This window comes from Lutra lutra, chromosome X, assembly GCF_902655055.1.
Source record: "Lutra lutra chromosome X, mLutLut1.2, whole genome shotgun sequence".
In the NCBI taxonomy this organism is placed as follows: domain Eukaryota; kingdom Metazoa; phylum Chordata; class Mammalia; order Carnivora; family Mustelidae; genus Lutra; species Lutra lutra.
In genome coordinates, this window is record NC_062296.1 from 14,805,936 (window position 1) to 14,821,683 (window position 15,748).

The following is a 15,748-nucleotide window of genomic DNA, read 5'->3' on the forward strand; positions in this document are numbered from 1 at the left end:
GGGCAGAAGGGGCTGTTAGTCCCTCCCTCCGTGTCAGAAATGCAGATTCCTAGGCTTCCCCCCAGACCTACTGAATCAGAAATCACTGTCCCAAGCCCTCTAAATAACTCAGCAACTCAGCCAAACATCCAATTGGCCCTGGATTTTGTCCTTTTCCCGAAAGGGAGAAGGTAGTTTATTGTTAGGATTAGGCCCCCAAATAGGAACTCCACCAGGACCTCCCAGGAAATCCATATTCCTGAACTCAAACTCAAACCCAAAGTAACACCTTTCATTCTATTCCCAATCCACCCAACAAAAATATATCGCTAACCCACTGGGAAAAACACTGCATTTTCTTATGACTAATGTGATATGTAACATGGAGACTTTGTCCCGACACAGTCTTAACACAGACCTACTACTGGTTGCACAGAATGAAAATTATATCCCAGTGGTGCTTATCCTCAGCAGCAAAGCAGTGTTGTGTGGATTGTTTGTCAAGACAGGAACTGCTTCATGATGACCACACCAGGTTTGACATTAAAATACTCTTGTTCGGAGATAATTCGACTTATGATATAAACGGCTAGCATTTGCCCCTACTAGGCCTGTGCTAAGCGCTTTACGTGAATCTTCTCATTTACTCTTGCCCTCCTTGGCGGAGGTGGTATTGTCAGCCTCATTTTCCAGATGAGGAAACTGAGGCTCAGAGGGGCTAAAGATTTTGTTATGCAAAATCAGACAGTGGAGCTTGAATTTGAGACAGAATCTATATTTTTGAAAGTCCAAGCTCTATTTCTTCACCACTCTGCTATAGGAAATCTTCGATTCAGACCCTCTGGGAGAGCCAATTTTCCTTCCCTACTTCAGGCCAGGCAAACAACCTAGTCTCACTTCTCTGGTGCATGAAACACGCACACACATGCGTGCGCGCACACACACACACACGCATGCACACGCAAGTGCACGTGTGAAAGAGGGAGGGAGGAAGTTGCCTGACTTCCTGGGGACCCCATTAGCATTTGGAAATAGACTTCAGTAGAGCATGAGGGATTTTAATAATCCTTATTGTCTTCCTTCTATCTAATCTAACTCTGAATCAAGTTGCTGGGGGAAGGTTGTCAAATCCCTTCCCCCTCGTCTTGATTCTTAAACATTAAACAGCTAATCTTCTTACCAGGGTGCTTGAGTTCAGCCTTCCCTCGGGTTTCACCTAAGTCTGAGAATTCGGATGAATGGAGGAATTATCCACCACCAAACGTTGTTTATTTCTTGAAAAATGTCATCATAAAATTAATACTGCCTTTGAAAGAATAAACCATATAGAATCTTAGGAACAAGAAAAAAATGATCTGCCCTCAAGGAGAACACAATTTAGATGAAGGGAAGAAATTAATTCGTCATTTCTACCATTAACAAGCACAGATGGGGTCCCAGTGATGCATTGAGCACTGTGCAAGGAAATGTGGGTGATAAGGATATGAAACTCTCGATAAGGATGTTTTCAAGACCCATCTGGATGTGGGACATTTTGTTGCTATTGTATTGAAATGCCAGTGTCAAGAAAGCTGCATCAGGATGTCCTATACCCCTTTAAAATATGGGTTCTGTCTGTAAGAAGCTTGGAGTCATGAAAAAGTTGATGTTTTATGTGCATTGTCACTTGTCGTCACCAGGACCTGCTGCAGTATGGATACCGTCCCCTTTTTCTGGAAGAGGAAACTGAGGCTGAGAGAGTTATGTATTCTGCCCAAGGTCACACATCAGGTGAGGGACTGAGCCACTGTTGAAATCCAGGTCAGTCTATTGTGTTGGGCCAAACCAAATGGAATGGAATGGGGTGGACACAGCCAGATTGCAGTGGAGAAAGGGGTCATTTGTAAGTAAGGAGACAGAAACAGGGAACATAGAGGACTTTCCCCCCAACTGGTTGTAAAGTTTGGGAGAGATAAAGGTCAGATATATGAGGGCCAGGAAAAGTCTACTGTGCTGGCTCGGTCTGGAGGTAGATGTGAGGATATGCCTGCCCTCTAGGTATTTATAGAAAGAGCCCTCCACAGAATTACCATCTGGAAAACCACTCTCAAAGACCTCATGTAGACACTAACTGCTCCAACTGCTCTTTGGTATTCAGCAAACAAAGAAGGGAGAGCCATCATCAGAAAACAATGAAGGAGGCAGGTATGAGATACCAGAAACAGGAGAACTGCACCTTCCAGATCTCTCCACGATGGTTCTGTAGCATGAACAGCTTGCCATTCGCAAGAACTAGCTTGACATCCATTGATGGTAGGCAAGATCCTAAAATGGCCTTGAAGATTTCTGCCACTCCCCTCCTCCCCCTGCCCCGGCACACATGCCTGCCCAATCCCCTGCAGCGTGAGCGGAACTGGGGAATATAATAAGATATCATTCCCATGTTTATGTTACATTATGTGGCGAGGGGAGATCATCCTGGATGGGTCTGATCTGATGGGGTGAACCCTTTAAAAGCAGAGTTTTCTACAGGTGCTTACAGAGGAGGGAGTCAGAGATTTGAAGCTTGGGGAAGATTTGACACCCGATCACCGCTTTGAAGACGGAGGGGACCACACGGCAAGGAACGTGGGTAGCCTTCAGAACTTAATATGACCCCCGCTGGACACTCAGCAAGGAAACAGGGACTTCAGTCCTACAATTTCAATGAACTGAATTGAGCCCACAATCTGAAAGAGCTTGGAAGCAGACTTTTCCTGGACTTTCCAGATGAGGATTCAGCCCAGCCCACACCTTGATTTCACCCTAATGATAACCCAAACAGAGAAGCCAGTTGAATCATCCTGCAGACCCATGAGCGAACAGATCAGTGTGATTTGTAGTAGTCACTGTGTCTACAGTAACAGAAAATGAATACACCTCTTCTGAGGCACCTTCCCTAACTAATCCAGGCCTTACACATCGCCATGCCCCTCACTGAGGTCCACGTACAGTTTCACACAATGAAAAGCACTCAGGAGATGAAAGCTGACCGACTAGAAAAATCAGAGAGTAAACATTCCCGTGGAAAAGTAATTCTTGCTTTATCAAACCACAGGAGAGGTGTTCCCTGGGAATGAATGAGTGAGTGAATGAATTAGTGAGTATGTCTTGCCCTTAAGGCGACTGCCTATCTGAGGTGGTCCTAAGGACGCAGACTTTCATGCACAATGAGGCCTACCTGCAAATACACTGGTGTTACAAAGTCTGAACAGTAGCCAACTCTGGAGCAGGAACCAGCCAACCCCGTCCCTCACTCTTCATACTGAGGCAAGCAGATCCCTTTTTCCTCTTTCTCTTCATCTGTCAACAGTTACACAGAAGTGGCAGCTAATGTCCCTGGCCTTACGAGAGAATGGGCGGGGATATAGATCCAAAGGGAGTAAAACACCTGTGTAAGTGCTGCAGGACGAATAAGGTTTTATGTTCTTTGGAGAACACAGGTCTGCTGGTGATGTATTTCATATACCGCACGTAGTTGTATATATGTATGCCCACATACACCCACACACACCCCTCACACACTTTACAGTTTAAAAAGACCTCTTTGGTTCTTGGGTTGTTTGAGCCTCTTAACTCTCAGAGGCAGACAGGGCAAAGATTTGTATCTTCCTTTTGAAATGAGGAAACTGTGGCTCAATGGCATCATTTGCCCGAGTGCACAGAGCAAACTGGGAGCCTTGCTAGAGGGGCTAGATCTCCCATGTCTAGTGGTGTTGCCTGCAATCATTACTTAGGGATGCTTTTGATGAGCTTTTTATGAACATCTAGAAAGGCTCATGGGGACCAACTTATAGCTCTTGGCTAATTAAAAGCCCTTACAAGTGACTTTAAAGTCACAGAATCTCCCTTCATCTCATTCATTCCTTCCTTCAACAATATTTACTAGACACCTACAGTGGGCGTGTTCTTGACTTGGGAGATAGAGTGGTGAGCAAGGCAGCCATGGTCTCTTCTCTATGGAATTTAGACAGTCAAGTCAGTCACTGAGTTACACAGAAATACTGCTATCGACTTCAGTTATAAGAGCCCATGTGCCTCCTTTCTTGACCTCCTTGGGTAGAAGTAGCTTCCATCGCTAAAAAGGAAAAACTCCTTGGGCATCGAAGGGCTTTAAAAGTTCTTTGTGCCTCATCTGTTTTTTTAGAAAAGTATAAAGAAATGCTTCTGGGCCACTGAAAATGTAGTTCTTCTCCATTGCTCGTGTTCATTCTTCCCATATGCAAATCAGATGAAGGATGCTCCTGGCAGCTGACGTAGAACATGTGGGTCCCAAGCATCCATGAATCCCAGCATCTCTAGAGCAGTATCATGAGCTGCTGGGCCAGGAGGCCAACCTGGCCTCACGGGGGTCATCAGTACCAGCTGCTGCAACAGACACCTTCTTGGGCCCACCTTCACCAGCACTCCACACAATAAAGGGTGTGGTACAGTCTGCTGAAGGTGAAGCAGATCTCCTTGGCAGTTGTCCTCCAACAAGTGACTGGGAGATCCCCGCTACTTCTGTAGCACAAAGCCGCCATCTTAGAGCTTTTAGCTTCCAGCTGTGCAAAGAGGAAGTGAGCAGGAGGAAGGAGCACACCATTTCAAATACTTTGGGCTGAAAATGACATTAGCACCTGCACTGACATTCCCATTGGAAAGAAGTTACAGCAGCCCTCCAAGAGTGGCTGGGAACACATTCTTCCTGGGAAAGGAGGAGGGGCCAGGGTGGGGGAACATAGCACTGCCCTTGCCACAGGGTCAGGAGGAAGAAGCGTGTCTCCTATCCCCTTTCCCTTGCACGCTGGTTTTAATCAGGCTCTTTCGCTATGTGGTAAACCACTCAAGTTACCTGCAAGGCAAATACAGGGGAGGCCTGCAAGGGCATGCTTGGGTTGGAACTGGCTTCCAAAGATGCAAAGAACAGAGTCAGCTCTTTTCTCTGGGGATTGCTCAGGGACTGCCGTCTCTGGGGCATGCCTGTCTCCCCCAGCCTAAGTGCTCTGTTCACCTTTTCACTAATCTGATCTCATGACAATTCTACCTGGTACATCACCCACACTGGCCACCCTGGACCTGAGTGTCTTGATCACTTCCTGGCTTAGGTGCTCTAGCATGGTTCCTCTGTTTCCTAGGCTAAATTGCTCAGGGCACAAGTCTATCCGCTCCGTTTTTTGTTTTTTTTTTTTTCAAACCAGTCCATCCAAGCCATGTAGGTCTCTGGCTTGCCTACAGATATGAGACACAATCGAGCTAATGGCTCATCCCAGTCACAGAGAACACAGCAAGGAGACCAGGTCACATAATCCACTGACATTCACCAAGGCTATGGGACAGGAAGCTTCTCTTGAAGTGGACAGGGCAATCAACAACTGACATATTTAGCATGATGACGTCTTTAGGACAATGGGTCTAGCTGAGCACAGGGCGGAAAGCTCGTAACTACCACAGCCATGCAAGGCCAGCAGATGCTCCCTGAATCAGCTTGTGGGAACACTGTGTTTTAGCTCCCTCCGTCTCCATCGCCACCGTCCCCCACCCGTTCTGGTCTACCATCTGGAAGCAAAATAGTTTCCCTTAGATGCACTTGCTTGGTTTATGAAATGTAGGCCACTGCCCTGCTCTTTTAGATGCCTCTGAGACACCATGTTTTCCCCCAGTGGGGATCCTGTGTCCATTCTCCCAGGTTTCTGGAAGCCGTGGCAATGAATGTACTGGTCAGAGTCTGGGCCTCATGGCCCAAGGCCCAGCTCCCTGTAGGCTAGAGGCAGCTGCCGAGGAAAGAGTGCTCATGGCAGCTTCCTAATTCCAACAGCAGGCTGTCCCTGAATCTGGTGGTTCCCCTGGTGGCCTGAGGGACAACAGCATCTTCATTCATCACCAAAGGCACCCTATCACAAATATGTTGTACCAAATCTCAGAATCAAAACAATTGGGAGGTTAGATTCAAGCCAGCCCACAATGACGGGGCACCTCCTCCGAGCCTGGTGTGCATTGGCGGGGTGGGGGGGGCTTGCATGAGTATAAGAGGGTAACACAGACAGTGGTCTGAGCTGAGTGTACTGCCTCCAGGCTGGGCAGAATGGCCTGGATGCAAAGTAACAACTTGAAAAATACCAATGAAGAGTGTTAGTACAAAGGCAAGATCGAGGGAAGCTCTGCCCGAGGTAAGACAGAGAATGAGTCCTTGATGAGGCATCAGCCAAGCTGGGTCTTGAAAGACCAGCAGGATTTTGTCAGGAGGAACCACATGGCTCGTCTGGGAATCTGTGAAGCTCTAGCTTCACTCTGTTTCCTATACTTTTGTGTGCGTGTAGGTTTCACTACGTCTTTTTCTCCTGCCTTTGCTTTTTTGGCAGATAAGTGCATGTGAGCCCTGTGTATATCTTGGGGCCAGCAGGAAGTGGGAACCCCAGTGGTGAAGTGCACCCATGGAAGCTGCCCTGGGGTGGGGTGGGGGAGTGGTGCACCCATCAGAGTTAGGCAGTTGCTGAAATTACTTCCTGTCAGCCAGACAAGAAGTAATCAAGTTCAAGGATGCAGGCCTTGGGCAAAACATTGAAGAAAGAAAACAGTAGGAATTATTTTCTAGGGACTGCACAGCAAAGCAGTTAAAATTCTAGGAGCAGCCAGCCAATGCTAGTCCAGATCCCAGAAGCCTAAAACCCAAGAAAGTAAAGAGGCCCTCAAATGCATTTATAGCAACCCCAATCCTCACTATTTTATCTCGTCTAAAACAAGAGTGACCCAGGAATTCACTTTATAAAACCTTTCCCCTTGGAGACCTGGAGAATTCAGTGTGAGGATGAACCCCCATGAGACTCTCTTGGCCTTATTTAAAGTCAAACAGCTTGTTAAGTGTCAGGGCTGGTCCCAGAACTCAAGCCCATCTCCTATCGCAGCCCAGATGCTTAGCCACGGCACAGATCATGCTGAGACAGCCAGAGCACTTACTACCACATCTTTTCAACCTCTCCCAAGAGCACGTGTTTGCTGGCAGAATTCACTTTCTGGCTGCAGTTCGGGGCAGCTTCTACTTCAAGGCCAGCGGGATGGAGTCTGACTTCTTCTAGTCTCTTTTCAGGGAAGGCCTGAAACCTCTTTTAAAGGGCTCACCTGACTAGGTTAAACACACCCCCAAATCGTCCTTCTTCTGATTAAATCAAAGTTAACTGATTAGAGACCTTAGTTACATTTGCAATATCCCGCCACCTTTGTCATTCTATTGGTCAGAAGTGAGTAACAGGCTCCACCCACGTTCTAGGGGAGGGGCTTCTCTGCAGGTGTAGGTATTAGAGAGCGGGAACTCAAAGGGCCATCTTAGAATTTTGCCGATCCCAAAGTTTAAGCAACTTTTCCAATTGATGTCTTCCATGTTTCTATCACAGGCACCCAAATGATTTCATATCTCTGAAGGTACAATCACAATAATCGTTTTTAGCACCTTTTTCCCAATAGTTGTGGGGTCTTTTCTTTTTTTAAGACTTATTTATTTATTTATTTATTTGACACAGAGAGAGAGAGAGAGATCACAAGTAGGTGGAGAGGCAGGCAGAGAGAGAGGGGGAAGCAGGCTCCCCGCTGAGCAAAGAGTCCGATGCGGGGCTCGATCCCAGGACCCTAAGATCACGACCTGAGCCGAAGGCAGACGCTTAACCCACTGAGCCACCCAGGCACCCAATAGTTGTGTTTTTATTGCCTATTAACACTTTAAACATAAAGCTACAGAAGCAAGCGCTAACAGAAATACTGCCTACCTTCTGGGGTTGCTGAGAGGACTAAATTCAAGAAAGTACGCTAAGTGCCTCCCATAGAATTATGCACAGAGAAGCTTTCAGTGAACACTGGCTATGGTAGGGAAGAGCAGAGAGGCCCTTCCTGCTACTGGAGCTCGCCCAGGTCCCCTGGGAAGGTCCATCATGGATATCCCCATCCACTACTTCCTTAGATCCAGAAGCCCAAGGTGAGTTGGTTATGCTGAGTCCAAGGAACTGTTGAGGGAAGAAAAATAAGAAAATATGGGGGAAAATATGCTAAATGGTAATATCAAAATAATACACCATCCCTTTAAAGGCAAGGTACAAAATATATGCTATTCGCTCTGTCAGACAATTTGAATTTTAAGAAGTGTGCTTTGTGAACAAAGGGGGAAAAAAGAGACAAATGGAAAGACAGCCTCTTACTGAAGAGAACAAATGGTTATCAGGGGGGAGGTTATCAGGTGAAGTAGGTACAGGGGAGGAAGAGTGCGCTTACCCTGATGGGTGCTGAGGAACTGTAACTAATATGACACTGTTATGTTAACTACCCTGGAATTAACATTTTTTAAAAAGCATGTTCTGTTTCTGAGTCATGAGTTTGTCTTCTTTAAAGTGAATAAGGCAGATAATAAGATCCCTTTTGTTTGCATTATAAAAACTATTGATTTATCTCCTGTGTGTGTGGGTGTGTGCGTGTGCGTAGTGGGAAGTAATGGAATGACCCTACCTATTCTTTCTTTTTTTCCCTTTATTCTTCTTCTCTGGTGTGCATGACCACTTCCCAGCCCTGTATTATTTGGTGGCCCCAAAGGCTGTGCAAAGGGAGCAGTGTGGATGAATACCTCAATTAACAAAAGGAACTTTTGGAGAAGCATATTATAGTCATTATTTTTGGTGTTATATGTTCAGTTACTATAACAACAGAGCAGAGAAAAAGAAACTCTAGTAGAGGACATAGTCCATGAGCCAAACCCAGTAGGTAAATTTCCATTGCATGAATAAATGTGAGTAAAATCACATTTAGTCAGATGAATTTTAGGTGGGCTTTGGTTTTTTTTGGCTAAAGCCAGAGCCAAAGCCAAAATAAAATTATACTACCATCATTATTTTCAGAGTTCTTCTTCTCAGTACAATGCATGGTTGGATGCTATCCTAACAGATAAAGCAATGACACTTTCCATTAATTGTGCATCCTGGCTATGCCAGTCAAGTATAAGGGCCTGATCCAAATGCTCATGGTTCTTAAAACTGGTAAACCCTGTTACATGGGGTGGCTGCACGTGCTCTTAGCTTAACCTGCGATGTGTGATGGGTCAACCTTCACAAAAGTTGAGCTCAGGTAGTGAGCTCCATGGTACAGAATTTTGTGAGGGTTGGCAATTATCTGGCTAATTCCATCAATGCCAAGAGACAGTCATAGTAACTCAGATGTTGTAGAATTTACTTGGAGGGTCCACTTACTTAGCTACCCAAAAACGCACCTCAAGAAGCAGAATTATCCTGACTTGTATGTCTTTATTCATGTAACTTGGCATGAAACTTGCCACTTCTCTCCGTTGAACACAGCAGAGAGAAGTCTCACAGTCATGTATGGCTTTGCGTTTTGCTTCCGAACCAGAGTAGGATGATAGCAAGGGTACAATGCCACGGAACCTCATCACCCTCCCTTTATATCAAACTGTTCAATGAAGTCCTACAGAACAAGTTTATAAAATGAAACACTTTCGTTCCTCTTCATATCACATCACCGGGGAACCACAAAGATGGAAATTGTAGGGGTGCTAAGATAGTATGGACACAGCCAACTCCCTCGCAAGGAAAGAACCAGAAGAGCAGTTTCCATTCATCACAGTCACTTTTCCACATGTTTCTAAGAGCAGCTTTTTCATCCATCCAGGGAATGTGTGTATACCTGAGAGATGGAGTAACTCACATTATCCAAATCTCCTGGGCCACGTTCATATACAATATAATATACCCTCAAAGTAATTCTCAGTTGAAGAAGAAATGAAACTCCCAGAAAGGTCATTATTATTATTATTATTGTTATCAGTCATATTCAACAGTGCCTAATTCTAGTATTAGTGAGGAGCTCAATGACAATGAATATTAAAAAGGTGAGAATAATCATTAGAAATGTTTCTCATCTCTCTATGACAGATTAATACTTCATCCCATTATTCTCCAATGTCCTATAGGAAGAAGGGAATATGGGAATTCATCTAGACTGAGAAACTGTAAGACCTTTTTCTCTTTTGAAGTAGTAATTTGGCACTTGGTGTATCTGCAACAATGACTTTCTCCTGGGCCATTTTGGGGACAGCCCTGCCAAAGAGAAGAAAGCTCACGTTAGCATCTGCTCACCTTCCACCATCCACACACACACATCTATGGACGCTCTCCTCAGAGGAGGGCCTAATTGATGTCTCCTGTGGAAGTCTGAGGACGCAGGATGAAAAGGGACAGACACAAGAGGATCCAGGGAGCCATGAAGCCAAGAAGGATGAAAGAAGAGAGTAGAAGGAGTTGAGCATGGCTAGGCCACGTGGAGTCTGTACATCAGCAATGGGGGTTGGGCAGGGGGGCTGCCACCAACAAGCTCCTGCTCTCCAGCAACCAGATCACCACAGTCATCCACGTCTGGATAGAAGTGGTCAATATCTCATATGAGGACATCCAGTCTGTACAGGTACCAGGGGCCCACACACCCATCTCGCGTCTCTATGACTTCTTCGACTCCATTGCTGAGTACATCCACAGGGTAGGGATGAAGCAGGGCCCCTCAGCTGCCCGCTGCCTTGCCTACCTCATGAAGTACCCTGACACGTCCCTGCTGGGTGCCCACACATGGACCAAGTCGTGCCGGCCCACCATCTGGCCCAACAGTGGCTTTTGAGAGCAGCTCATCCACTATGAGCCGTGTACATGGTCAGCTCCCCTGTGGGAGTGATCCCTGACATCTACGAGAAGGAGGTCCATCCAATGAGTCCACTGTGAGCCGTCCCATCAGCCCCCACACTCAGGTCAGCGGTGCAGATCTGCAGGGGACCCTCCGCCAAGATCTGAACTTAAACATTCCACTTTTGTGGATGCGGAAAAAAAAAAACAAAAAAAACAAAACAGATGATGCCTTTGATAAGGGCCAGAAAAAAAAAGGAAAGGTGCTGTAGCTTTTAACCTGATTATCCATATCTTCAAAGACCAACTTCACTAACTGTACAGTGGTGCAGAGAAGTTTCCTACCCTTGGAAGCGACAGGTCATGGTTTAGGGCCAGAAGGGAGAGTGAGGCCAAGTGTCCAGGTCAAATGGACTAGCGCCTAAAGCATTTGGTAAGCCTGGAATCCTGCTGCCATCCCCGAGACCGACCCAGGAATGAGTCAGCCACAATTCCACTCAACTCTTTCAAACCCAAAGCCAGAGCCTTAAGCATCATGGTGTCACAGTAGGCGTGCCAACCAACTAGGTAAGTGGCCTTCAGGTGGTGCTCTGGGAGTCCTGGGGACCCAGGCCAACCCCACTTCCACCTTCGACCCCCAGGGGCCCAGCTCTGGTTTTCTGGGTCTGATTTACACATGACATAGTTTTCAAAGAAAGCATTCCACAGTACAAAGTTTTTCAAAATATTCCCAGTTTTGAGTGCCGTCATACATAGCAAGGTCTCAAAGGACCCTTGGCAGTCCTCACCAACCTTTTGACAGAAGGTGGCATTTGTTTCCTTCTTAGGGGCACATGTGGAGAGCAGGCTTGACACAGGCTTCAAGGGTTCCTCTCACAGGTCTCGATTTGAAAGGCCAGAGCTGCAACCAGAACCTCGCCCTGTGCCCTCCTCCCCATGTGACCCGGACCTCTTTGTTCCTCAGCTCTCTCATCTGCCCAAGCCATGCCAGGCCTTTCCTCACAGCACTGTCATGGAGAGTCAACAACCCCTTAACATGGCACCCGGCACAGGGTAGGTGCTTAGGCAGCAACTTCCGTCATGAATGATGCTGTGGCCCTGCTGGTGTGGGTCAGCATGGTCATCCTCGTGATGGTGTTTCCCCCACCTGTGCACAGCCCTTCACTGTTTACAAAATTCTCTTCCAAAAAGCCATCCTGGGGGGCGGGGGGGGGGGGAGATGAGATTTGAGGCCTTTCAGACTCTGCCTTAGAAGAGGCCTAGACTTTGTAGCCTTTTCAAAGTTGCCGTTGTGTTTAATCCCTGTGTGACCTGGGGTCCTAAAGCAAGAAGCACACTTCTAGCTTCCCCCAAAAGGCCTTGTTTAGTTTGCTGACCTTTAATGCCAATGCTGGCTAACCACTGGGGGCCACGGGGACAAATGAGTGGGTCCCACCTGTAGGCCGGGAAATCCAGGGTTGTTCAAACCCCCGAAGGGCCTGAGGATCTGACTCAAGACCAACTATTCTCATCCAGAGGTTTTCAGACGAGCCATACATGAGACAGACAGAAGCACAGTAGCTCTGTGAGTCCAGAGCTCAGTAGAAGCCAAACGCCTTCTCCTTCCAAACCTATCCCACCCCTACTTCCATAAAAGGCAGGGATGTAATTTTAGGATGCAGGGGGAAAGGAAAATCCCTGCTTCAGACTGACTTCTCATTTTACAGGTGAAAAAACAGACCCACAAAGCAGCCTTTCTGGAAGAAGCCCAGATGGAAAATTTCTTTCACAGGCTTTTTAAAGAGAAATTCATTGGGACACAGCTTATCTTCACTTTAAAAAAATTTTGAATTGACATGCCATAAAATTAACTTTTTTGTATGTACAATTCTTTTTTTCTTTAATCTGGCTTTTTAATAAAGATTATCTATTTGTTTGAGAGAGACAGAGAGGGAGAGCATGAGCAGAGAGAGGGAAAAGCAGACTCCCCGCTGAGCAGGGAGCCCAATACAGGGCTCTATCCCAGGACCCTGAAATCATGACCCGAGCCAGAGGCAGACGTTCAACTGACCCAGCCACCCAGGTGTCCCCTGTATGTACAGTTCTGTTTTAACACATTTATGTCACTACCTCTGCAATCAGGACACAGAGCGTCTCCATCACCCACAAAATTCTTTTATGCTGCTCCCTTTGTATTCAAACCTTTGCCCTGTCCCAGCCTCTGGCACCTACCAATCTGTGCTCCATTTCTATAGATTTGCCTTTTCTAGAATGTCACATACCTAGCATCCTAGAGGATGCAACTTCTGGAGACTGGCTGCTTTCACTATGAAGATTCATACGTGTTGCTTTTTATCACTAAGTACCGTTCCATTGTATGGATGACCACAGTTTGTTTTAACATTCGCCCACTAAAGGATATTTGGGTCATTTCCTTTGGGGCAATTTTGAATAAAAATGCTACAAACATTTGTATATATATTTATAAAAAAAAGAAGGAGTTGAGCGGGGTACTTTCCTAACTTCCTGCTGTTGGCCAGGGCACATGGCTGTCAGCATGATTTTTACCTGCTCTTCAAATAGGCCAGGGAAGTGCTATGAAGTGAGGCGAAGAATCAGAGTTTCACGGAATTGTAGATTCACAGCGGAAGATGGTGAAGGTCCTAAGAAGCCACAAGTCTGAGTCCCCATACTTGACAGATAAGGAAACTGAGGCACAAGCACAGTAAGGAACTCATTGGCGGCCCTAGGGCAAATCAGGGGCAGAGAGGGGGCTTGAACTAAACTGAGAGTTTGTAAGGATAGAGCGTGCATGTTCATCTCCATAGTCTCCACTGAGCCAGGAGGGCCACGCTGCATGCAGAAGGTCAGCAAACCGTTGGTGACTTGCCATGACTTCAGATGTCTTGACTCTCGTGACTCCCTATGTTGCTCCCTTTCAAACTATGAGCCACACATGAAAGTATGTACCAGATCCTGAGAATAGGGGTTGGGGACAAAGGACACTGATGGCCTAGACACATAGCCATAGTGTTTCAGAAAAATATTTAAAAGAAAAAAAATAGGAAAAAATGCATAGGAATAAAAGGGCATCACTCAGCTGGAGAGGGCATCTGCTTTTCATGTTCAAATGGCTCTAAGTCATCTTATTTTTTTCACATGTCCAAAGGTCGTCTTCTTAAAAGATTCTTCTGGCTGATGTGTGGAAAGTGAACTCTGGGGAGGCAAGTGTGGATATGTGCAGAAAAATGGAAAGAAATCATGAAGTGGAAGGGAGTTGCTCACTGACTTAAAGAAGGTAGCTGGAAAAATACAACTCCTTTCACGACATATGGATAAACAGCAACGTATATTTTCTCAATTGAGGGCATAACATTTCAGTGGGTTTAATGGGTATGTTTTGGTACACCAGCAATTGATGAACCTGGAAAAGTGATGTTTGGGAGTGCTGCTATTAACCTGCATCATTCTGAGAAATTCCAGAAGGCCATTCTAGCATACTCCTTTATAAAAACAACCTTGTTCACTCTCTAGTCACTTGCCCACACCTCCTCCAGAAGACTGCAAAGTTGTTCATCCTCAGAAATCTTCTTGTTTGATTTTATTGAGAAAGCGCCCATGTATGAATTAGACTACCCTCTATTTCCTTCCTCTGTGATCTGCTAGAGCCAGGGCCAGAGTCAATGTCTTTTAAGCCTGTAGCTTTCTACCTACCTATTATTTTTCAGTGCAATGGCTTACAAATGGTGGCCATAAACCTAAGGATACGGAGCAGTTGCTTCAGGAGCTCAGTCAACATTTGACTCTGAGGTTTTCTGTGTGTGTGCGCGCATGCGCGCACACATACACATATATGTGGAAATCAATTTAAATTATACTAACATTTATAGTAATTTTAATCTAGGCACTCAGATGTTGTCTAGTTTCAACATTTTGGCTCTCACCACGGTGTTAGCTAGAGCTGCCTGGTTGACACTTCTGGGTCATCCCTTAAAAGAACGCCTGTTCCACCAGATTGTTCTTGTTTTGATTTTAATCGAAAAATATTTGACATATAGCAATGTGTGAATTTAAGGTGTACAACATGTTGATACATTTATATGTTGTGATATAATTGCCACTGTATCAATAATTAGCACCTCTGTCATGTTACATAATTACCATTTCTTCTCAGTGGTTAGAATAATTAAGTTCCAGTTTCTTAGCAAGTTTGATGATTAGAATACAACTGTGTTGTCTATATTCACTATCCTGAGCATTAGATCTTGGGCTTGTTTACTACTCGTTGCAAGTCTCTGCCTTTAAACCCCATCTATTCTATCCCTATACCCCTACCTCCTGGTAACTATCATTTTCCTCTCTTTCAAGGAGCTTGGTGCTTTTAGAGTCCTCTCACCATCTTTGTTGATTGAAGCAGATCTTCATATTCTATTATGTGGCTCAGGCTGCCATAACAAAATGCTATAGACAACAAAAATTTATTTCTCCATTCTAGAGTCTAGGAAGTCTAAGATCAAGGTCCCAGCTGATTTGGTCTCTGGTGAGAACTCCCTTCCTGGCTTAGAAATATCAAAAGGAGAGTGGAGGTCAGACACCAGCTGTTGGGTAGACTCATGGACCAAATTGCTTAAGCTAGGAGAAGTTTGATCCATCATCTGGAAGAGCAGGGCAATTGGGGGGAGCCAGGGAAAGTAGAGAATGGAAGGGATATGTACCAAGAACAACTTAAGTGGCAGGGGTAGGAAAATACAAGGGACTCATGAATGATCAAGAAGGAATTTCAGTATTTGAGATCATGGGAGTGATGGAGCAGTTCTGAGAGAGGCTGAGGTCTTTGGTGTGGTGGCACGGTCAAAGTCAGGGGAAGCAGAGGATCAGGGAAAGTGGGAAGGTCAAGGAACTCAGAGATGCAGCTGTTAGCAGGAACTTCACAGGACACTCAGAAGTCCCCAAAGATTCTGGCAAAGAATAGGTTACAGAAAGAATATGGAGCCAGGGCACCTGGGTGGCACAGTCAGTTGAGTGTCCAACTCTTGATTTCAGCTCAGGGCATGATCTCAGGATTGTGATATTGAGCACCACATGGAACTCTGCACTCAGTATGGGGTCTGCTTGAGGTCCTCTCCCTCTGC

The 15,748-nt window shown here is 45.8% G+C and overlaps 1 pseudogene; it reads left to right on the plus strand.

Annotated features, from left to right (window-relative positions):
- Window positions 1-7,898: 7,898 nt before the first annotated feature.
- On the plus strand, window positions 7,899-10,736 carry LOC125092226 (dual specificity protein phosphatase 18-like; annotated as a pseudogene).
- The last annotated feature ends 5,012 nt before the right edge of the window (window positions 10,737-15,748 follow it).